The sequence below is a fragment of the Moschus berezovskii genome, chromosome 24, assembly GCF_049115385.1.
Source record: "Moschus berezovskii isolate FMDL1 chromosome 24, NW_MosBer_1.0, whole genome shotgun sequence".
In the NCBI taxonomy this organism is placed as follows: Eukaryota; Metazoa; Chordata; class Mammalia; order Artiodactyla; family Moschidae; genus Moschus; species Moschus berezovskii.
Window position 1 is genome coordinate 25348961 of NC_142483.1, and position 21561 is coordinate 25370521.

The window sequence follows — 21561 nt, forward strand, 5'->3', positions numbered from 1 at the left end:
CCTGGCGTGCTGTGATTCATGGGGTCGCAAAGAGTCGGACACGACTGAGCGACTGAACTGAACTGAACGAGAGTGCTTGGTTCTTTGGTTGGTAAAGAACCGTATGTGGGTCCCCATTCTAAGCAGATGGTGGTCCCCTTAATACTGATGATGACTTAAGCCCAACACATTCCTGGCACATACCAGACAGTGTACGATGCAAACATTCACTATTTCTCTTCTTGTCTTTATTTGATTAACGCTGTCTCCCTGCCCTAATTCCACCAAGGTAGAGGCAGTGTCTAGCTTTCTGCACACCTGTTTTCCTCTATTTTCTAGCCCAGTGCCCAGTATGATAAATACTTGTTGAGTAAGTGAACAAATAAACGAATATATGAAAAGTGAAGTCAAGTCAACCAAGGTTTTGAGGATGCCTCCCACATGCTAGGGTTTCAGTTCAGTTCAATTCAGTTCAGTCGCTCAGTCGTGTCTGACTCTTTGCGACCCCATGAACCACAGCACGCCAGGTCTCCCTGTCCATCACCAACTCCCGGAGTTCACTCAAACTCATGTCCATCGAGTCGGTGATGCCATCCAGCCATCTCATTCTCTGTCGTCCCCTTCTCCTCCCACCCCCAATCCCTCCCAGCATCAGAGTCTTTTCCAGTGAGTCAACTCGTCGCATGAGGTGGCCAAAGTATTGGAGTTTCAGCTTTAGCATCAGTCCCTCCAATGAACACTGAGGATTGATCTCCTTTAGAATGGACTGGTTGGATCTCCTTGCAGTCCAAGGCGTCTTCTCCAAGAATCTTCTCCAACACCACAGTTCAAAAACATCAGTTCTTTGGCAAACAGCTTTCTTCACAGTCCAACTCTCACATCCATACATGACCACTGAAAAAACCATAGCCTTGACTAGACGGACCTTTGTTGGCAAAGTAATGTCTCTGCTTTTTAATATGCTCTCTAGGTTGGTCATAACTTTCCTTCCAAGGAGCAAGCGTCTTTTAATTTCATGGCTGCAATCAGCATCTGCAGTGATTTTGGAGCCCCCCAAAATAAAGTCTGACACTGTTTCCACTGTTTCTCCATCTATTTCCCATGAAGTGATGGGACCAGATGCCATGATCTTAGTTTTCTGAATGTTGAGCTTTAAGCCAACTTTTTCACTCTCCTCTTTCATTTTGATCAAGAGGCTCTTTAGTTCTTCTTCACTTTCCGCCCTAAGGGTGGTGTCATCTGCAGATCTGAGGTTATTGATATTTCTCCCGGAAATCTTGATTCCATCTTGTGCTTCTTCCAGCCTAGCATTCCTCATGATGTGCTCTGCATATAAGTTAAATAAGCAGGGTGACAGTATACAGCCTTGACGTACTCCTTTTCCTATTTGGAACCAGTCTGTTTTTCCTTGTCCAGTTCTAGCTGTTGCTTCCTGACCTGCATACAGGTTTCTCAAGAGGCAGGTCAGGTGGTCTGGTATTCCCATCTCTTTCAGAATTTTCCATAGCTTAATGTGATCCACACAGTCAAAGGCTTTGGCATAGTCAATGAAGCAGAAATAGATGTTTTTCTGGAACTCTCTTGCTTTTTTGATGATCTAGCGAATGTTGGCAATTTGATCTCTGGTTCCTCTGCCTTTTCTAAAACAAGCTTGATCTGGAAGTTCACAGTTCATGTATTCCTGAAGCCTGACTTGGAGATTTTTGAGCTTGACTTTACTAGTGTGTGAGATGAGTGCAATTTTGCGGTAGTTTGAGCATTCGTTGGCATTGCCTTTCTTTTGGATTGGAATGAAAACTGACCTTTTCCAGTCCTGTGGCCACTGCTGAGTTTTCCAAACTTGCTGGCATATTGAGTGCAGCACTTTCACAGCATCATCTTTCAGGATTTGAAATAGCTCAACTGGAATTCCATCATCTCCACTAGCTTTGTTCGTAATGATGCTTTCTAAGGCCCACTTGACTTCACATTCCAAGATGTCTGGCTCTAGGTGAGTGATCACGCCATCATGATTATGTTGGTCATGAAGATCTTTTTTGTACAGTTCTTCTATGTATTCTTGCCGCCTCTTCTTAATATCTTCTGCTTCTGTTAGGTCCATACCATTTCTGTCCTTTATTGAGCCCATCTTTGCATGAAATGTTCCCTTGGTATCTTTAATATTCTAGGGTTTAGTGGTCAGGAATTTTCTGTGGGCAAGAAACAGAAACCCAGTCAAACTAATGTAAAGTGAAAGAAACAACCAAGGCTAGAAGCACAGCCGAGTCTTGCGGGACAAAGTGAAAAACGAAACCAGCATGCTCAGTCAACGAGGTCACTGCCCGACTCTCTCTCCCTGCCTCTTCCTCGCTCTTCCCCCGTCTCCTCACAGTGTGCTTTATTCTCTTTCCCTTCATACCAGCCCCTTCTGCTCTGAATATATTTGAGATCCAGACCTCTCCAGCTTCACGGTTTAAGCACCAACGCTTACTAATCGGAATCTCTGAGTGCCAAGCCCAAATTTTCCAGAACAAAATTAGGAATGTCTTAGCTTAGAGAAGGAATCCACCCCAGGTCTACCCAACCACGATGGCAGAGGTAGTGTGTGTGGTGAGGGAGGCCCCCCGGTCCACCCCCGATGTGGAGGGGCCCCAGATGTAGAGGCACAGAGGGAAAACACTGACCGGTTCCTCAGAGCGGGAATGGAGGCTGCGCGGTGATTTTCGATGGAGATTTTTGTGTCTTTAACACCAGCACTGTGTTGAGCGCTGGGGCAAGGACAGTTCATTCGTTATTTCAGAAATATCCACTGAATGCCTGCCATGTTCTGGCCCTTATTCCAGGTGCTGGGATCCAGCAGTGACAAAGAAGACAGTCAGGAACTTTGTCCTCCCGGAACCCTCATTCTACAAGACAAACAACTGTCCATTACAGCAAATGTGAACACTAGCAGGATAACTTCAGATAAGTGCATGGAGGAAATGACAATCTCATATCAGAGGATGGGGCAAGGAGTGAGGCAGTTATTTTTTAATGGCCACTGACAGTGTTTTAGTCTGCCATAATGGCCCAAATGTCCAAAATACTGCCAGGATCTTGTCGTTCTATTTATGAAGAAGGACGTAAGAGCAGAGTCCAGAATGTTCCTTGCAATTCTCTCTGTGCTTATCATGATATGAAGAACAATATGGGGAAGGAATGGAGTTTGGGCTGGTTTAGGAAGAACCAGGTGCAGGAGCCACTTTCTCTAACTCTCTATGGCTCCGGACAAGCCACATTCCAAGAGCCACCTACCTTTGCTTTCTTTGGGGACCTGCCTAGTGCCGGCATTGGTTGGCGGAGGCGGGCGGGGGGGAGCCGAGGGAGTGCATGGGAGAGACGTTCATCTGTTTATCTCAACTTCAAGTCTCTTGGACTTTTCCCAATAGTCTTCCACAGAAACGACGCAGCAATGGGCAAGTCTATTCTCTCAGCATCCTCAGAAATAGCAACAGCTAACGTTTACTGCAAACTTAACTATAAGAAGCAATTAACTAGTCAGTTAATTAACAGTTTCAGAGTAAGAGGATACTCTACACGGTCAGCTGGGTGTCCTACAATTCAAGTCAATTCTGACACTCTCTAAGAAGAGAGAGCTCCAGGTCCCACAGGTGATGAACTCAGCTCCACACCTTGTTAACATAAAGACACCTTTGTCACTCATCACTTAGGATATTCTCAGGGTTTTAGGAGCTCTGTGCCAGAAATGGGGATGAAGACCAAATATATGTTTCTTGTTCTGAAACGAAGTATCACAGCTATGTTCTAAAAGCTCTACATGCATTCATTTCTACAATTATACTATGAGGTACAATTATAATCCCCATTTTACAGTTAAGGAAATCAAGCCGCAGTCACTCCCCATTCCCTTCTTCCCTTAGCTCCTGGCAACTACCTGCTGACTTTCTGTCTCCCTGATTTTACATGTTCTAGAGGAGATCAATCCTGGATGTTCATTGGAGGGACTGATGCTAAAGCTGAAACTGCAATACTTTGGCCACCTCATGCGACGAGTTGACTCACTGGAAAAGACTCTGATGCTGGGAAAGGTTGGGGGCGGGAGGAGAAGGGGACGACAAAGAATGAGATGGCTGGATGGCATCACCGACTCTGTGGACATGAGTTTGAGTGAACTCCGGGAGTTGGTGATGGACAGGGAGGCCTGGCGTGCTGTGATTCATGGGGTCGCGGAGAGTCGGACACGACTGAGCGACTGAACTGAACTGAACTGAACTGGACATGTCATATAAATGGAATCAGACAGCGTGTGGTCTTTCTGTTCAGCTTCCTTCGCTTAACACATGTTTGGGGTTCTTCCATATTGTAGCACGTATTTGTACGTCTTTCCTTTTTAAAGCTTAATACTATTCTAGTGTGTGGATGTAATTCATTTTATTTATCTATTCATCAGGTGATAGCCATTGGAGTTGCTTTCCGTTTTGGCTATTATGAATAACATTGCTACCGGCAAACATGTACGTAGAAGTTTTGTGGATGCTTGTTTTTAACTCCCTTAAGTTCAAACCTAAGTGCTATTGTTCCTCTTGTTGGTTACAGGGGGTTGATTCTTATAGGTATATTGTTCACCAATTACTATATAAGGTAGTTTTTTGTTATCTCTTTATATGTGAGGAGGCAGAGGAAGAAGGGAAAGGTAGGGACAATAGAGTTTTGTCACCTAACCTTGTCTCATGAATTGATCTCAAGTCTCAGGGAAGAGAGGAAATAGTTAAGAGCTTGCGAAGTTCCTGAAACACCTAGTAATAATACTCTGTGCCCCAGCAGGATGCTTTAGGACCCAAACGATGGGGTTCAATATGGTGGGGACCGTGTCCCCATATTGATGCTGGAATGAGGGCCAACAGGAGGTGGCTGAGGGATATGAGCTGGTGGGCAGTGGCTTTCACAAAGAGGCCAGGTTGCGAAAAAACACTGTCACATGGGAAGGCTCGGGGGGTAAGTTGTCAGCCCAATTTGGGAATGAATTTTTATCCCAGAGGCTAACAACTACCATGACCACATCCATGGCCCTACCTCAAAGACCCTTGTGCAAATCCATGGTCAATTTTTGCCTTTTAAGGAATTTTAGACCTGACAAGTATAAGCACAATAGCTGTGACCCTACTGAAAGAAGGAAAGATGGACGCATCCATGACCTTTTAAATCCTCATATTTCTACAAAGCCCAGTATTTCTCATGAATGTTTTACAGATTGGAAGAAAAGTGATTTTATACCATGTAACTTATTCTGAGTTTCTGGTATCCAGTGGGAAGATCCTCAGAGCATGTTTTACGCCAGTCCATTAGAATGCGTGCCTTATTGATGAACCAATAAAGCATGCCCTGCCTGGGCCTTGTAATGGAATCTCCTAATTCATAATTATTATTCAGATAAGGTACCACCCCATTAATCTGATTTCCCCTCTGTAGTAATTGGGGTTTAATTTCTATTTTATTAGCCAAGATTGGTAAATCTTTTGAGCTTCTGGTTCCAGGCATTTGCTCTGAGAGTCTGCTATGTCCTTCAGTGTTTGGAGGTTAAAGATACTTTTCCGTAAACAAGGAAGCCTGTAACATCTTCTCTTTGCGTGTTCTTACCTTTAAGAAGCCCTTCCACGATCTGACATGGGCCCTGTGCCCACTCGAGAAGGTAGGATGAAGCAGGTATCATGAAGCCCCATTTTTAAAAAATTAAATTCATTTAAAAATTTATTTTTGGTTGTGCTGGGTCTTTCTTGCTGCACTTAGGCTTTCTCTAGTTGGGGTGAGCAGGGGTTGCTTTTGTTCCAGGGCACAGACTTCTCATTGTGGTGGCTACTCTTGTTGCAGAGCACAGGCTCTAGGAGCGCAGGCTCAATAGCTGTGGTACATGGGCTTAGCTGCTCCAGCAGCATGTGGGATCTTCCTGGACCAGGCATCAAACCATGTCCCCTGCATTGACAGCAGATTCTAATCCACCCTGCTACCAAGGAAGTTCGTGAAGCCCCATTTTTTAACTCATGAGGTTTTCAAAGTGTCTTCAGCAGCAAAAGAAATGAGTTCTGACAGTGAGATTCTCTCAGTTCTACACAAGTCCTAGGCTGCATTCATTATTGACTTAATTTGTCCAATCAGTCTGTCTCCCATTTCTCGACACCACCACTTCCAAAGCCAACCAGTGAACAGAGTGATTCAGAAGCTAATGCTGGAAGCCAAAACACTGTCAGGATGACTGATCCATTTGGGTCAGTTCTGCCCAAAATAAAATAAAGTTCTACCCAAGCAAAACAATTTTTAAAAATCAGACACAAAAGTGTAAGGGGGATAAATTTATTCCTATTACACCAGTCCCCCTTCCCCCACAACAAGACCAAAAAATGCATTATTCTACATGTACAATAGCCTGTGACAAACTTAAATTAACATATTGGGTTAATAAACTATTATGAAAATCAATAGTAATTAAAGGGAACACTTCACTGACGAAGTTGACAGAATAGAATGTATTGGCAAGTTCTTAATTTTCTTTTTCTCCCTAATTGCTCCCTCTGGCTGTCTTGGCTTTCAGTTGTTCATTATCCAAATATCAAGAAAGCGGATCTTGTCTGGGTATTATTGGGTGATTTCAATTACTGAAAGTGCAAAATGGGATTTTATTTTCTAAAGAAATTCTCCAATCTTATATTTATTCCTTTGAACTCTTATCATTTTGAGCTATGATTGGTGGTTACGTAGAAAGTGGAGGCCAATTGCTTTCCTATGAAATCAGAATAAATGGATTTGAGGTGCAGCAGGAGGTATTAGGGCTGATGAGGTGGCTCAGTGGGTAAAGAATCCACCTGCCAGTTCAGGAGATGCAACAGATGTGGGTTCAATCCCTGGGTCAGGAAGATCCCCTGGAGAAGGAAATTGCTACCCATGCCAGTATTCTGTCCTGGGAAATCCCACGGACAGAGGTGCCTGGTGGGCTAGTCCATGGGCTCACAAAGAGTCAGACACGACCAAGTGACTGAGCACACAGGAGATATTACGGTGCTTCCAGATTGTGGATCCCTAAATGCACCAAGTGGAGAAGGAAGTGGCAACCCACTCCAGTACTCTTGCCTAGAGAATTCCTTGGACAGAGGAGCCTGGTGGGCTTCTGTCCATGGGTCGCACTGAGTCGGACACAACTGAAGCAACAGCATGCGTGCATGCATTGGAGAAGGAAATGGCAACCCACTGCAGTGTTCTTACCTGGAGAATCCCAGGGACGGAGGAGCCGGGTGGGCTGCCGCCTATGGGGTCGCACAGAGTCGGACACGACTGAAGCGACTTAGCAGCAGCAGCAGCAGCAGCAAATGCACCAAGAAACTCTTCTCTCTTTCATCTCCTCCTCCCATCGTCACTCACGCTGACTCCTATGGCGAATGTGAGTGAAACAGACATGGTGAGACAAGAACTTAGATAAATAGATAAATAATAGAAAACCTACCAGAAAATTTTCTTTGACTATTCATGATTCTCAGGCCAAATTTGGGGAACATTTGAAATGTGTGCCTTCATAGATCTAGTGAGGTATAAATAATTTGATTAGAAATTACTGCCTGGCGTGCTGTGATTCATGGGGTCGCAGAGAGTCGGACACGACTGAGCGACTGAACTGAACTGAACTGAACTGAACTAGGAAGATGCTGCTCCAAATATGTCTTTTCTTAAGTGAGAGAGGTTTTGTTTGCCTAAATTACTGGATAACTGACATGATGTTTTCCATTCATATCCATCCATTCATCTATGAAAGCATACTGTGCGGCATGCCTTCTATATGCCTGTAGGCATTCAGGTAGGTCTTGATGATACATAGATTATGTATCTATGGAGATATGTATCTATACATAATTCCTGATCTCAAGACTCAAGCCAAGCCATCAACGCCCACACACTCACACACTAAGGAGACAGAACATTTCAATATGATAAGTGTTTGGAAAAGAAGAATAAAGGATGGTGACAGAAGGTCATAGCTGGTCTTCTGGAAGTCATGGAAGACTTCCGAGGGTGTATTAGTTTGTTTGGGATGCGATAATGAAGTACCCTAGACTAGGTGGCTTAAACAACAGAAATTTATTTCCTCACAGTTCTAGAGGCTGGAATTCCAAAGTCAAGATGTGGGCAGGGCTGATTTCTCCCAAGGCCTCACTCCCTGGCTTTCAGACAGCCGTCTTCACATGGTCTTCCCTCTGTGTATGTATGTGTCCTAATCTCTTCTCATAAGAACACCAGTCACACTGGATCAGGTGCACCCATAAGACCTCATTTCACCTTAACAACCACCAAAAGGCACTATCTCCACATACTCACATTCAGAGTACTGGGGGTTAGGGCTTCAACATATGAACTTGAGGGCTGACAAAATTCAGCCCATAACACAGAGGAAGGGGCTCTTTAAACTGGGACTTGAAGTAAAAGTAGGATTCAGTCAGGTGAAGGGCTGGGTAAGAGGGATACCATTCTGTGCCAAAGGTACACATATATCTATCTATCAAGGCAAGTCAGAGGACATGGCAGCTGCAGCAAACTGCTTGTCCTTTGGGGTAGCCAGAGCCTAGAAGTAACATGGAAAGCAATAAGATTTGAGGCTGGAGCATAAGAAGGGTTAGACTGTGGCCAGCCATCTAAGGTAACGTTGGAACAATGGGGTACCAGGAAGGATTTTAAGCAAAAGGCTGAAGACCAGGTTTATATTAATGTAGTATCTAGAGGTTGCTCAAGAGTGCATGAGCACGAAGCATGACTTTGCACAAGCCGTCAGGAGGCTCTTCACCTTTCACGCGTGCCAAGTAGCTTCATTCATGTCCAGCTCTTTGCAACCACACGCCCCACAGCTGGCCAGGGTCCTCTGTCCATGGCATTCTCCAGGCAAGAATACTGAAGTGGATTGCCATACCCTCCTCTGGGGACCTTCCTGACCCAGGAACTGAACCTGTGCCTCCTGTGGCTCCTGAACAGCCATTGGGTTCTTAACCACAAGTGCCACCTGGGAAGACCCCCCGCACCTTTTGTAGAACACAATTTGTGGAGGTAATAAGGGTAATAATCCTCCTTGCATATGTAGGTGCGGTTAAAGAAGCTCTTTCATGAAGATGTTTTTGTTCAACCCTCCAAAGTCACAGCTGAGAAAACCATGGCTCAGAGAGACAGCGGGACCTGCCCAGCCAAGGTCACCAAGCTAGCCTGTGAGGTCGAGATGGGATACAGATTGGAACTCTGTTCTCTCACTTTTCACCCCAGGCTCTTTCTAGGAAATCAGCTTCCTTTCTGAGTGATCAACTGCATTCTCTAGCCGCCCTTCCAAAAAGCCCTGCAAAACATATTTCTTTGTGGTCTACTCCACAGCCTTGTTAAAAACATTCACCCTTTTAAGGGAGAAAGAAAGCTGTCATTTGAGAAGCATTGACTGCCATAATTACAGCCGCCATTTGGTGACGTGGAGTGAGAAAACCCCAATGACTTAAGAGACAAACCACACTCCATATGCCACAATCTGTCAGGGGCCAGCGTTTGACAGAAAACAGTTTGCTGGAAGCTTTTCTGTTGTGTTTTCAAAAGAGATAGGCATATTGCTGGAAACCACTCTTGATACAATGATTTTCCTCATTGCTGAGTTATGTTTTCTCAACCACTTTTAGACGCGACCTTCTTCTTCTTTTTTTTTTTATTGATAGGTTTATTTATTTATTTGTGGTTGCACTAGGTCGGCATTGCTGCCTGCGGGCTGCTCTCTAGTTGCCGAGCACAGGCCTCTCGCTGCAGTGGCCGCTCTTGTGGAGCACAGGCCGTAGGGTGCACGAACGTCAGTACTTGCAGCACCTGGGCTCAGTAGTTGTGGCACATGGCCTTTAGTTGCTCAGAGGCATGTGGAATCCTCCTGGACCGGGGATCGAACCGTGTCCCCTGCACTGGCAGGTGAATTATTATCCAATATACCACCAGGGAAGTCCTCAGTTCAGTCGCTCAGTCGTGTCCGACTCTTTGCGCCCCCATGAATCACAGCACGCCAGGCCTCCCTGTCCATCACCAACTTCTGGAGTTGGTGCTACGTAATCTCCCCCCCACCCCACCACCCCATTCTTTACCAAAATCTTGGCCCCAAAGGGCCATGGCCTCCCTAAAACCTGGGTACTGTTAGCAAGATCACATTTCTTTCTTTTCATCTTTATCATCAGAAATTTTGCAGTCCCCGGGACCGTTTTGTCCAAGACCCAGACCAAGAAACTTTGTCATCATCCCAATAACTTCCACACAACAACAAAAAAAAGGATCAGAAGACGAGATGGGAGTGGTTATCTCTGTACCCCATCCAGCCTGAGGCACAGCCAGGATTTCCGCCGTGCCCACCTCCCTCCTCTTCCTTTGTTTTATGGTTCCATCACCCTCTATCAATGTACCCATTGTCTTGAAGGCCTCTCTGCCTTGACCAGAGTGTGGCTGAACCCCACACTTAATCTAAAGTTTTGCATAATAAATCATGTACACTAGAAACGAATATCCTAGGAATCATTCCACAATACCAGTGATTCTCAACCAGGAGTGATTTTGTTCCCCAGGGGGCATGTGGAAACGTCTGGGAACATTTTTGTTTGTCACAATATACGGGAAGGGGTGTTTGTAAGATTTAGTAGGTAGAGGGACTTCCTTGGTGGACCAATGGTTAAGACCCTGTGCTTCTACTGCAAGGGTCTTGGGTTCAATCCCTGGTAGGGGAATTAAGATCCTGTATATTGAGTGGTGCTGTCAAAAGAAAAAAAAGTAAAAATCTAGCGGGGTGGAGCCCAGGGATGCTGCTAGGCATCCTACAATCCACATGACAGCCTCCATGACAAAGAATTATCTGGCCCCAGTGTCAGTCGTGCTGAGGATGAGAAACAGTGATTTATACAACTGATACTTTAGACTTCATTCTATGCCAGGCCTTATTGTAGAAATAAAAGATTCTGTGACAAACATGCATTTTTACCCTCCAAAAATTCACTGTCTAGAGGAAGGTATATATAATTTAGTGTGATTTAAGCTGCCAGTAACAAGATCCCAAGGATGGGCTTAAAGATAATTTTAATTTTCTCATGTAACAAAAATATGGAAATAGGTTGTTTCAGGATTGGTTAACTAAGCAACTCAAAAATGTCGGGTGTGAGTCAACTTCTCCAGAATATTCTTGGCTTTCCTTTCACGTTTACAAAGTGGTTGCCACAGCACCATTCTGACAGTCAGTCAGCCAGTCAGTTCAGGCACTCAGTCGTGTCCAGCTCTTTGCAACGTCATGAACTGCAGCACGCCAGGCCTCCTTGTGCATCACCAACTCCCGGAGTTCACCCAAATTCATGTCCATTGAGTTGGTGATGCCATCTAACCATTTCATCCTCTGTCATCCCCTTCTCCTCCTGCCTTCAATTTTTCCCAACATCAGGGTCTTTTCAAATGAGTCAGCTCTTCACATCAGGTGGCCAAAATATTGGAGTTTCAGCTTCAACATCAGTCCTTCCAATGAACAACCAGGACTGATCTCCTTTAGAATGGACTGGTTGGATCTCCTTGCAGTCCAAGGGATTCTCAAGAGTCTTCTCCAACACCACAGTTTAAAAGCATCAATTCTTTGGTGCTCAGCTTTCTTTATAGTCCAACTCTCACATCCATACATGACCACGGGAAAAACCATAGCCTTGACTAGACGAACCCTTGTTGACAAAGTAATGCCTCTGCTTTTTAATATGCTGTCTAGGTTGGTCATAACTTTCTTTCCAAGGAGTAAGTGTCTTTTAATTTCATGTCTGCAATCACCATCTGCAGTGATTTTGGAGCCCCCAAAAATAAAGTCAGCCACTGTTTCCATTGTTTCCCCATCTATTTCCCACGAAGTGATGGGAATGGATGCCATGATCTTAGTTTTCTGAATGTTGAGCTTTAAGCCAACTTTTTCACTCTCCTCTTTCACTTTCATCAAGAGGCTCTTTAGTTCCTCTTCACTTTCCGCCCTAAGGGTGATGTCATCTGCATATCTGAGGTTATTGATATTTCTCCTGCAATCTTGATTCCAGCTTGTGCTTCTTCCAGCCAAGCGTTTCTCATGATGTACTCTGCATATAAGTTAAATAAGCAGGGTGACAGTATACAGCCTTGACGTACTCCTTTTCCTATTTGGAACCAGTCTGTTGTTTCATGTGCCGTTCTAACTGTTGCTTCCTGACCTGCATATAGGTTTCTCAGGAGGCAGGGTAGGTGATCTGGTATTCCCATCTCTTTCAGAATTCTCCACAGTTTATTGTGATCCACACAGTCAAAGGCTTTGATATAGTCAATAAAGCAGAAATAGATGTTTTTCTGGAACTCTCTTGCTTTTTTGATGATCCAGCGGATGTTGGATGTTGATATCTGGTTCCTCTGCCTTTTCTAAAACCAGCTTGAACATCTGGAAGTTCACGGTTCACGTATTGCTGAAGCCTGGCTTGGAGAATTTTGAGCATGACTTTACTAGCGTGTGAGATGAGTGCAACTGTGCGGTAGTTTGAGCATTCTTTGGCATTGCCTTTCTTTGGGATTGGAATGAAGACTGACCTTTTCCAGTCCTGTGGCCACTGCTGAGTTTTCCAAATTTTCTGACATATTGAGATGCACTTTCACAGCATCATCTTTTAGGATTTGAAATAGCTCAACTGGAATTCCATCACCTCCACTAGGTTTGTTCGTAGTGATACTTCCTAAGGCCCACTTGACTTCACATTCCAGGATGTCTGGCTCTAGGTGAGTGATCACACCATCATGATTATCTGAGTTGTGAAGATCATTTTTGTATAGTTCTGTGTATTCTTGCCACCTCTTCTTAATATCTTCTGCTTCTGTTAGGTCCATAGCATTTCTGTCCTTTATTGAGTCTATCTTTGCATGAAATGTTTCCTTGGTATCTCAAATTTTCTTGAAGAGATCTCTAGTCTTTCTTTTTCTATTGTTTTCCTCTATTTCTTTGCATTGATCGCTGAGGAAGGCTTTCTTATCTCTCCTTGGTATTCTTTGGAACTCTGCATTCAAATGGGTATATCTTTTCTTTTCTCCTTTGCTTTTCGCTTCTCTTCTTTTCACAGCTATTTGTAAGGCCTCCTCAGACAGCCATTTTGCTTTTTTGCATTTCTTTTCCATGGGGATGGTCTTGGTCCCTGTCTCCTGTGCAATGTCACGGACCTCCGTCCATAGTTCATCAGGCACTGTCTGTCAGATCTAGTCCCTTGAATCTGCTTCTCACTTTCACTGTAGAATCATAAGGGATTTGATTTAGGTCATACCTGAATGGTCTAGTGGTTTTCCCCGCTTTCTTCAATTTAAGTCTGAGTTTGGCAATAAGGAGTTCATGATCTGAGCCACGGTCAGCTCCCAGTCTTGTTTTTGCTGACTGCAAAACAACTCCAAAGTGGGATAGGTGAAAAGAATATGGGATCCTTTAGTGATATCATGCTTTTATTATGAAGAAGGAAAAAAATCTTTCCAGAAGCTCCCCAAGCCCAGGAGGCTTTCTCTTTATTCTTCAGACTAGAATTGGGACACCTGCCTGTCCTTAAACCCTTCAGGGAAAGTTGGGAATGAGATCACCATCAGGAATTAGCAACCTTTTTCTGTAAAGGATCATATAGAAAATATTCTAGGCTTTGTGTGCAATATACGGTCTGTGTTGCACATTCTTTTTAATTTTTATAACTGTTAAAACTATCTTTAGCTCAATGGGTCATAGTTTGCTAATACCTGGAAAATTTGCTTTCTAATACCTGAACCAAACCAGGGTTCTATTATCAAGGAGAATGGGAATAAAGACTCTTGGTAAGCAGACAGCTGTGCATGCTACAGAAGGGTGTGCAAATAAAAAGTAATTACAACACATCAGGACAAGCGCTGTGATAAGAATGTATAAAAGAAGCTGTGCCATTAGATGACCCAAATGATCCCTGCTTCCTAGTATTTATCTGCTTGTATTAGGCTGGATTTCTGGACTAATGGAAGTGGCAGCATCTGACTTTAGAGGCCAGGTCCTAAAAGACACTGCCGCTTCTCCCTCGTTCTCTTCAAGTGCCCATTCTGGGGGAAGCTAGTTGCCTTGTTGTGAGAACAACATAAGGAACTGTTGAGAGGCCCACAACGAGAGGAGCTGAGAATTCCCACCCACGACCAGCTCCAACTTGTCAGCCGTGTGGATGAAGGTCCCTGGAAGCAGCTCCTCCAGACCCAGACAACCTGCGGCTTGCCTGCAGCTCTGGTTCATATCTTAACGGCAACCTCAGGAGAGATCCTGAGCCAGAACTCAGCTCAGCAGCTTCCGAATTCCCAACCCACAGGAACTGTAAGACAATACATATTGATTAAGACCCTTAGTTTTGGGGTGATTAGTTACACAGCCATGGATAACACAAGCCTTAGTCTTAAGACTTAGGAAATGGAATTTTCAAATATTGGTAAGACAGGAAGGTGTAGTAGGGAGAGAAGTGTGGAAACCCAACAGACTAGGATTCAGGAAGCCTGGGACCTCTACTTCATTTGTGAACTTGAGGCAAACTGACTCACTTCTTGGGATGACATAATCACATCTTGGAAGAAGAGGGTATAGTTGTCAGAAAAAAAAAAATGAGAGAACTATCAAATGCTTGTAGAATAACCTATATATTGTGATACAAGTCTCAGTTATTTTCTCTGAGGCAGTAAATAACTTATCTTTTTTCTCCATTCATCTCAAAGATAGAAATACAGAAGCACCCATGAGACCAGGAGAGGTTGGACTGGCATACAAGTGTCCACCATTAGGAAAAGCAATGGTTCAGAACCAAGGACAGTAACCTATGTACCTCTGCCACTTCCCTCCACAGGCAATTTGGGGCTTGATATGCGTTTTCTGGCATCCATTCTCTGATATGTAAAACTGGAGGAGTTGAATCATAGGCTATTTAAAACTCAGCTCTAATCTGCAAATTCATGCTTCCAGCTTCTTTGTACTGCTCTTAGATCCCTGTCAAACACCTTCAGTTCCTGCTAATGTAGAAGGTCAGCTTTGGATGTAGCGCTGAGGTTGATATACTGAACTCACATCAATTTACCAACGAAAAGAGGACAAGGAAAGGTGCTAATTTATTTCTCTTTATTCAGCTCACATTTACTGCTGCTTGCAATTATTTGCCAAGCCCTACATGGGGAAAAGGGGGGAAGTCACAGATTCTTTCCTCAGAAAAGTCTGCAGTCTAGAGGGGGAAGTGACAAGGACTCAAATAACTCTTTGCTGTGTCTCCTCCTTCCTCCTTCATACACACACTATATACAGCTTCCTACATAAGACTGACCCTCAGAGCAGGATCTTAGAACTTTGTCTTCCATGTTGGTTTAATTTGCCTGTGTCACCATACACTTTAAACCTCATCTGTCTTATGGAATGAAGGTTAACGAGGTCCTGATTAACAGACATGCTTTAACTTGGGCAAGTCCACTGTTAAAATTTGCATGTTGGCAAAATGGAACTAACGATATTGACTCTGCCTACTTGTAGCTTTTGTCAGCTTAGCACGCCCCCTTCCACTGCTGAAATAGTACCCCCAGCCTTAATTCCACATGGCTGTAGCTGGACTGTCAATCACATTTACTGTCTGGTCACCATAGTAACCATACATGTGAGCCCAGCTAATGGTGACAAACTGTTCCAGTGTTCAGAGGTTGGCTCAAGGGATGGGTACATGGCTGAGCCAGGGCCCGTTAGAATCTCCCCACATGATCTGATTTCTGCTTCATGTGGAATTGCAGTCTACAAGGACGACGTAAGCTTTAGCTGCTGGTAGGAAGCCATCTGCATTAGAAAAGATAACTCTAGTGTGTTAAAGAAAAATGAAACCAAGATACATAGAGGGAAGGGTTATGAGAGAATGAAAGAGAGGCAGGGAGAGAGGTTGTTTGGCCTTTGGATCCAGCCAGACCTGAATATAAAACATTTTATATATGCCAGTTGGCTTCCGGGTAGCTCAGATGTACAGACTCAGCCATGAAGCAGGAGACCTGGGTTCAATCCCTGGGTCAGGAAGATCCCCTGGAGAAGGGAATGGAACCCATTCCAGTATTCCTGCCTGGAGAATTCCATGGACAGAGGTGCCTTGCAGGCTATAGTCTATGGGGTTGCAAAGAGTAGGACACGACTAACACACATTCATATATGCTAATACATTCCCTCTTGTGCTTAAGCGTGCTTAAGATATGTGTCTTTCATTTGCAACCTAAAGAATCCTGACTAACATGCGAACTCTAAGAGTTATTATGAGGACAAGAAAAATATCTGAAAACCTTTTGTCCAGCAGAAAGTGTAAAAACTGCCATAATGGTCTCTGGAGCTGATCCTTTAATCTCGCCAGGTGTCCTTAAGTGCATAATAAACAGTATTCCTTCAATATAGTCCTGCAGTCTTGCTGCCCTGATGGTGGAGAAAATGTTCAATTCTCCCTCCTTTGATATTAGGCTAATGTGTTTCATTTATTGAATTTCTCAATGAACTACATAATAACCTGACAGAGCTCTGTCTTCTTTCCGTATGGGTTAAAAATGCCTAGCTGCTCAGAGTTAAGTGCAAACAGCTTTTTGCATAACAAGAACCTTAAGGAAACCATTGCTCCCTTAATGTATTGCTTAAATTGCAGTGAAATGGCTGCCATTTTGGACGATAGAACACTCCAACATTCACTGCCTTTGATTTTATCTGCACTAAGATGAATCTATTACAGTGACATTCCTGAAATTCTGAGGGAGGGAAAAACTTTTGCAGATGTTCTTTCAAATTAACTTCTCTCTCTTGGAGTGGGGAGGACTTTACAAAAGCTTGCATTTTCTAAAGCATTTTTAGGGAGTCCTTTTGGAGTCTTGACTTCAAGTCAGAACCATAATTAGCCTTATTTTTTCCTCTATACTTGAAATATCTCTGCTGGAAACATGGGACTTTGTGATTTTCTCTAAAAGGACATTTTGGAGTATAATTTAGAGATGTTGAAGAGTCGATGGTTGAAGTGAAAGCAGGGGCTGCAATGGAGTCTAAACATTTGGTGAATTAGAGCTTTCTAGCTGATAGAGGTGGTTTGGAGCCCTTCAGAATCCACCTAGCTGAAGTAATTTCTAAAAATTGATCTATAGCCCACAGGTCTTCCTAAAATGGTAATTAATAATTTTTAAAAGTGCTGGCCCTTTCTTGAATTTTTGCAAGGAGTTTTAGATTTCCTAGATTTTCATCAGTACACACAGAGTCTATTTCTAAAAGCCTAATAAATAGTTACCAAGTGGTCAGAAACTAAGCTTATTGCACTATTGAGTTACTAGGGCCTCAAATTCAGGGTAATTTACTATATGCCACCTACACTGGTCACATCTCTATTCCTCTAAGACCACATTCATTACCTATGCAGGACCTTTGCACTTGGTATTTCCTCTGCCTTGGAGTACAATTTTTAGTTCTTTAAACATCGGGCTTGCCATTTAGGCATCAACGCAAAAGACTCCTAAGAACCCACCGTGCCCACCCCAAGAAAACAGCCACCTATTAGTCACTCGTGGTTACTGTATCCCATCTCATTTCTGTATCTTGCTTTTTGTGTTTATTGTAATCCTGCCCCTAGAATTTCAATTCCCCAAGGACACAGGCCTGCTCGTCTTGTTCGCATCTGTATTACCAGCTTCTAGAAACCATGCCAGATGCAGGATAGACACTCAATGAATATTAGCTGGATGAAAAAAAGCACAGGGTTCTCATTGCAGTGGCTTCCCTTATTGCAGAGCCACAGGCTCTAGGTGCGTGGCTTCAGTAGTTGTGGCTCATGGACTCTAGAGCTCAGGCTCAATTGTTGCTCCATGGCATGTGAGATCTTCCTGGACCAGGGATCCAACCTGTGTCCCCTGCAGTGGCAGGTGGATTCTTAACCACTGGACCACCAGGAAGTAGCATGATTTTGATTATGATCCAGTGTGCTTCCTCTGATCAGATTCTCTAGTCATCCCAGCAATTATTTGGTTTATTCAGTAGTCTTTTAATAAACCCTCACCCACCTTATTTTTGTTAAACATGTGCTATCCCTTGCAACTAAGTCCTCTGACATTTTCATGGCATTTGTTCATCACATGTTTATAGAGCAACTCCTTTGTGGCAAGCACTGGAGATACAGCAAGGAACCACTCAGGAAAAGGTCCTGCTCTCCTGGAGATCATGAAAAACAGCCTCACTCCTCCTTTACTTCCTTCCTGCTTTGTCATTCTGCTGGTTAAATATCGCCAGCTTCGTCAACCTTGCCTAGTTGACACAGTTTTACTCCCAACACCATCCTATTCCCTATAGCCCCACCACCACCAATGCTATAAGAGTTCAGTGGAGTATGTGTGAGGAATCTTACGTAGCAAGTGTTAGAAACTCAATCATATTGGATTAAGTAAAAAATATATATATATACACACACACGAACGCTCAGAAAACTGAAAATTCTAGGCAAATCAAGTGGGCAAGACTGGTCAATGGCCCCGTATGCATATGCTAGGGCTATCATAGCAAAGTACTCCATGATGGATGGCTTTAAACAAAAAGTACAGAGGTAAATGTATACAGACCCATTTAATTTATTTTATTGAAGTATAGTTGATTTACAACATTGTTTTAATTTCTGCTATACCACAAACTGATTCATATATAAATATATATATATTCTTTTCATATTTTCCCATTATGGTTTATTATAGACTATTGACTATAGCTCCCTGTATAGTGCTATATAGTAGGACCTTGTTGGTTATCCATTCTATATACAATAGTTTATATCTGCCAACCCCAAATTCCCAATCCATCCCTCCCTCTAGGCAACGCAAAGCTCTTGTCTATGCCTATGAGTCCATTTCTGTTTTGTAGATGAGTTTATTTGGGTCATATTTTAGATCCCATGTATCAGTGGGATCTTATAGTGTTTGTCTATTTCCACTTACTTTACTTAGTATGATAATCTCTAGGGCCATTCGTGTTGCTGCAGATGGCATTATTTCCTTCTTTTTTAATGGCTGAATAGTATTCCATCAGATATACCATATATTCTTTACCCATTCATCTGTCTGTGAACATTTTTATCGCTTCCATGTCTTGTCTTTTGTAAATAACTGCTGCAATGGACATTGGGGTTGAGGGTCTTTTCGAATACTGGCTTTCTCTGGATAAACCCCCAGGAGTGAAGCTGTCAGATCATCTGATAATGTTCTTTCAAGCTTTTTATGGAACCTCCATACTGTTCTTTATAGTGATTGTTGGTTTCCATCCCCACCAGCACCTTAGGAGGGCTCCCTTTTCTCCATACCCTCTCCAGCTACTTTTATTTGTAGAATTTTTGATAATGACCATTGTGACTGGTGCAAGGCGGTACCTCATTGTAGTTCTGATTTGCATCTCTCTAATAATTATGGATGTTGAGCATCATGTCATGTGTTTTATTTTTAAACAGTGAGTAAAAGTTCCGTCTTGAAATTGACTTTTTCACAGGCTGTGTGTTTTACATTCTTTTCTGATTCCCTACCACACAGGACCTTTGAGGGCAGGGGTCATTTACAGTCCCCCAGGTCTTGTGAAGTGAAAGTGTTAGTCGCTCAGTTGTGTCTGACTCTTTTGTAACCCCATGGACTGTAACCCGCCAGGCTCCTCTGTCCATGGGATTCTCCAGGCAAAAATACTGAAGTAGATTGCCATACCCTTCTCCAGGGATCTTCCTGACCCTGGAATCGAACCTGGATCTCCTGCATTGCAGGCAGATTCTTAACCATCTGAGCCTACCAAGGGAAGGCCTTTGTTTATAATAAAGTGTCAATAAGCACAGGTTTTAAGGTTGTTGTTATGGGAAATGGCCACAAGGTGGCAGGATTTTTTCATACCCAGTTCTGGTTACTCAGACAAGAGCTTTATGGAAAGTTCTGTTCCCAGGTTGTAAATTCAACTGGTATGTGTTAGAACAAATACCCAAGGGGATTTCCTTGGTGGTCTAGTGGTGAAAACTCCATGCTTCTGTTTGATCCAGCAACTGGATCAGTTCTTGGGGGAACTAGAATCCCACTTGCCAGGCAGCCAAAGCGGGAAAAAAAACCCCAAGGGGTTCTGGACTCATTACTTCCCCACTATAACCCCTCACCCCAGAGGTAAATCCCCACTTTGGAAACCATTTGTTGAGTTTTTCTTCTCTGTTTTATTTAGATATCATTGCATCCTGGAGTAGAGTTGATGAACAAAGTGGTGTTGTCTTGGGTGTTCAGTATCCTGATTCAATTACAGAGATATCAAGGTGTATTCTTCTTTGGATTCTTTTTCCGTCTGCGGTATTACAGAGTGTTGGGTAGAGCTCACTGAGTTATGCCTTAGCTCCTTGTTGATCATTTATATTGCCTCTCTTACTGCGTTTATGTTCAAACCACGCTCTGTATTGAAACCTGCCTGAACCCCACCGTTCTTCTTTGGTAACCAGAGGGTTCCTTTCCGTCTCTGAGTCAGTTTTTCCTTTTAAAATCAGTTCATTTGTATAGATGCTCATATTCCCCCGCATCAGGGGGTATCACAGACATTTTGTCATCCTCTGGGAGTCTGCCGTCACTTAGTGTAATTATCTCACGTCCATCCATGCTGCTGGAGATGACTTTAGCTCTTTATTTTCTATGGCTGAGGCATATTATTGTAGGTATATGAAACAGCTTCTTGATCCATCCATCTTCCCTAGAACTTTTAGGTGCTTCGCTTTTTGCTAAATGTAGAAAAAGCTGCAGTGAATGTCGTCATGCTTGTGTCATTCCCAAGTCCCGGCTTTCTCTAGGAAGAGCCCAGGAATGAAAAGGCCCAGTCACATGGCATCTCAATTTTCAGTTTTTTAAGGAAACTCCATACTGTCCTTGGTCCTAACTGTTGCCAATTACGCGGTTCCCAAGAAGTGTAGTATGGTTCAGTTCTCCATGCCCTCTCGCGAATTTACTCCTTGTACCCCACTGCCCTTTTTTTTTTAACTTTTCACTTTATTGTGGAGAGCAGCTGATTAGCATGAATGTGACAGTATAAGGTGAAGAGCCAGAGGCTCAGTTGTTCATTCCCATATATTCATTCTTCCTGAAACAGAACTTGTTAATTTTTTGATGACTGTGGTTCTGAGGGTTGCCTCATTGTAGTTTCCGTTTTCATTTTTCTGACATTTAAGGACGTGGATCAGCCTTACAAGGGCTTTCCAAAAAAAACCAACTTTTGTTAAATTGAACTCTTGAGATTGGATTCTTGAAGATGGGCTCTGTTGAGGTTTTTTCAACTTTCTGCCCTGGACAATTACCTGAGGTCTTGAGGTCAGGTATCCTTTTCAGCTCTTCAGGCTTTGTGAAGCAGAAGTGTCCCTAAGGCACCGATTTTTCTCTTGCTGTTACCAGAAATGTCCACAAGGCGGCAGCACTGTCTTATACGCTACTAGGGCTCCTAGGCTAACTGGATCCCTGCAGAGAGCTGCGTTCCAGGGTTCGAGTGGGAAGCCGGTACCAAGGCTCTTGTCTTTTGACATTTTTTCCCCT